The 3740-nt window shown below is 38.0% G+C and overlaps 1 long non-coding RNA gene across 2 annotated transcripts; it reads left to right on the top strand.

Annotated features, from left to right (window-relative positions):
* Positions 1–663: 663 nt before the first annotated feature.
* Positions 664–3536, top strand: LOC120559817. 2 transcript variants are annotated; one of them, XR_005639367.1, is made up of 6 exons: positions 664–882; positions 1211–1287; positions 1585–1662; positions 1913–1990; positions 2076–2159; positions 2306–3536. It is a non-coding gene; the product is annotated as an uncharacterized LOC120559817 (long non-coding RNA). The 2 variants fall into 2 exon arrangements; XR_005639368.1 differs by having other exon boundaries at positions 665–882; positions 1229–1287.
* The last annotated feature ends 204 nt before the right edge of the window (positions 3537–3740 follow it).

Below are 3740 nucleotides of genomic sequence, written 5' to 3'. Positions count from 1 at the left end.
TTCTCTGGCGGTTGCCTCTGTCTAATGGACCGCGGCCGGCTGGTGGCAAGCCGCTTTGAAAGGCTACTCTCAGAATCGACCAGCCATGTTGGTTTGGCATGTTGGGAGTTAGAGTGGAACTGACAGCGTTTTAACTAATTTTCACATTTGAAGCGATTATAAAATCATAATAGCCTATATGTGAATTACATCAAATAGTTTTTTTGCTCCAAAGCCATTAGGGTTTATAACAGATTCTTGACTTTTGATTCCATGATAAGGTATGATTTAGGAAATGACATTTAAATTACTTTGAAACTCTGAATCGATTATACAGTAATATATGTAAAATATATCGAATTATTTATATAAACTCCTGGTTTATTTCTTCAACCCAGTTTCTGGGTTATTTATGTTGGGTTAAAATCGTGGGTTATTTTTTCAGAGAGTAACCATTTCTGGGTTATAGGGTTGGCTTTCTCACTCTCTCTCTCTCTCAATGTATTTTTAATTATTATATTGTCATGTCAACATTTATAATATGAACAATCACACTTGTGTGTTGTGTACATTATGATAAAACAGTATCACCATTTGTAGGAGAAATAAATTGACACACCCTCTAAACATGGATATATTAACTAAGAAGTAGAAGAAATAAGTTCATATATTAAACCCTTGCTCCTATAACATACACATCAGTCTGCCAGAAATTCAGAAGAAGAGGAAGAAGAAACACCTCCTGCCCTCTCTACCCCCGTAGAAGAAGAACGCCCCCCCCCCACACCCCGCAGTTCTTGGAATTTTGAATTTTCTCACAACAGTCGTTGGAAATAACCGTCGCTTCGCGCTCTATCCGTTTTGGCCTGTGCTTCTTCGGTGAAACTTCGTCGTGTATTCAAGGTAAGCGATTATTTTCACTGTTGATGTAACGTAAACTTTTCTGTGTCCATGTCCCCGTTGCTAGTTTAGCACCATTTGCTGAAATAAATGACCATGGCTTAGCTAGTTGCTACGTTGAGACTAGCGTTAGCCGTGGTAGCTAATTCTGTGGTTGGCATGTAGCCACGGCTATCACGACGCAACACAATCATTGACTAATGTTTACCAGCTGTGCCGTGCTTATCATATTAAACAGTGCTCTACTGGTTGAAGTAGTGAGAGTTAGTTAAGAAGTGGGTCAAGTCTTCGAATTGTTGCTAACCTCTAGCTATATTGCTGTTTTCTCCAGGTTATTTTGAATGGACAGCTTTGTCGCTGATAAGCTAACTGACTGGCGGCTGTCTGAGCTGACAGAGAATGTTAGAGGTGAGCATTTTACTCTTACTGCCCTGACATAATCTCTCTATACCTAGACATGTTTCTTTAATGGGGCTTGAATGTGTCGGTGGAAGATTTTGTGAAAGTCACAACTTCTTCGACAGTGGGGTATGCATATCCATATAGCTAACCCTTATAGTTAATGATACTTGTGCCTTGAAATTCAATGTCTCTGATATTTTCAGATTATCTTACTTTTGGAAATATTTAAATATCTGGAAATTTAAATCTGTAATGTCACTTGTTTGTTTATTTACTGAAAGTGTTTTTTTTTTACATTTACAGGCCATCCATAAACATAAAAGAGGCCCTGGCGCTATCATTGGTTCAGACATTCCCTGAATGATGGATCAGAAATTGGCTGTGAGTTTAATTTTCTTTCTTTTTTTTTTTTTTTACACACAAAGATGTGAATGCACTATAATAAGCAATGGTGTCTAATGAGATGAAGCGGTCATACGAGACATAATATAGTGTATGTGTACATGTATCATTTTCTTTAATTTTGCTTTTAACCCTTATTTCTCTTATCAGTACCTGATGTGTGTTATCTCTACTGCTAAACTTTTCTTCCAGGAAATATGGTATTTATTTATTTATTTATTTTATGTAGATTTCCAGAGACTCCAGAATGAAAACCAAGCTCTGAGGGAGGAGAACCACACCCTGAGGGAAAGCAATGCACGAGCAGGTGAGAATATGCACTCTTTCTTAAATTTTACTTTTTTTGTGTGTAATTTAGGTTCAAAATTACCATATGCCTTTTCATTTTGTAGCTTCGGATGACAGCGGCTCACTTCAAGAGCAGGTGAAGCAAGTTGGGACAATGTTGAAGACGTTTGCTTGCACTTGGCAATCAGGTAAACTTGCAAACACCTGTGGTTGTTGGTTTAATTCCCACTGGGGCCACCTGAACATGTAGTAGACCTAGATATAAATGTCATAGTTTAGTAGTTGTGGGACCAGGACTGACTACTTTATTCTTTTATTCTGGGAACCCCTGTAGGTGCAGATCAGACCCTAATGCTGCGACGTCTTGGAGAGTTTGGCGATGTTGTGCGTAGCATGGACAACAAAATGGAAACTATGCAGCAACATTTCAGTGCCAATGTGTCTGTTGGAGAGCCACTGATGAGGCGGTCCAGGTTAACGTTACGCGTTACCTGAAAGCATCTGACCGTGAAGGCGGAAAAAGGCGCCGCACAGCTGAGAGGGACCCACAGCCGACCCCTTAAACCTAGGCTGACTACTGACACCCCCGCATCACTGACAACTGGAACACTTTCTTTATCCTGCAGTCAGTAACATCAAGAAGCCAGAAGTGCCAGACTACACTCACCCAATCCACACTATTCTCTGTGGAAATTATTTTTTCTTCTTCTTTTTTTTTATTTTTATTCCCCATGACCCTGCCTTGAGGGCAGCGCCTTGGATGGATATGGGATGGTGAGGTTGTTTGTCCTTTATACAGGCGCACGAGGGATCACTGAAGATATGCCCATTTTGCGCTGCCTCATTCTGGAGATCCCGTAGTCAGGCTTGAAAGACTGATTATCATTACTTAGACTGTCCCGCAATTCTTAGCCCACTACCCCACGCAGACCCCAACCACTCCACACGTTCTGATTGGCTGTGTTCTCTACAGCCAGATTTCCTGCTGTTAATTGTGTTTGTTCCCACTTGTTGTCATGTGTACATTTAATGTCAAAATGTATATTACCTGGTATCCTGCACATTCTTTGATACCAAAGATCTCAATTACTTCCTATACAATTTGCTGCTTATTTCATTGTTACAGTGCTTAACTATTCTATTTATAAATATAGCTTGTAAATCCTAGATTATACCTCTAATACTTGATATCTGCTCATTATCTGTTCTGGTACCAAATATTTTACTTAACGTAACTTTAGTATTGGCTTATTTCATTCAGTCAGTGCTTAACAATGGTATTATAGTTTGTAAATCCTATTTCATACCTGTTACTTGATATTGCACATTAACTAGTACCAAAATTCTACTTTCATTCCATCAGTGTTTTTAACTGTTATTCTATTAAAAATAGCTTGGAAATCCTATTTCACCAAATATTCTACTTACTCTGTTGTTAACATTTGCTTTTTTCGTTTTGTCACAGTGCTTAACTTTTATTCTGTTGTTAAATAGAACTTGTAAATCCTTGTGTCACAAGTCAGCATTGCAGTTATGTATGTCTGTTCTACTACTGTTTTTACCTCAGTATGTATGTATGTATGTATGTGTAAATATATAATATATATGTGTGTATTTAAGTGATCTGACACGTCTTGTTTCAATGACAGTTACTGTACTTTGAAATGTGGAATTAAAACGCCAAATGGAAATTTGTCTGGTTTGATCAATCATTATTCTTGATAAACTGCATGCTATAAATATTAAATATAAATAAATGAATATATATA

Source organism: Perca fluviatilis, chromosome 5 (genome assembly GCF_010015445.1).
Source record: "Perca fluviatilis chromosome 5, GENO_Pfluv_1.0, whole genome shotgun sequence".
Classification (NCBI taxonomy): domain Eukaryota; kingdom Metazoa; phylum Chordata; class Actinopteri; order Perciformes; family Percidae; genus Perca; species Perca fluviatilis.
Note: the sequence above shows the minus strand (reverse complement) of the source record. Positions and strands in the feature narration are given on the sequence as shown.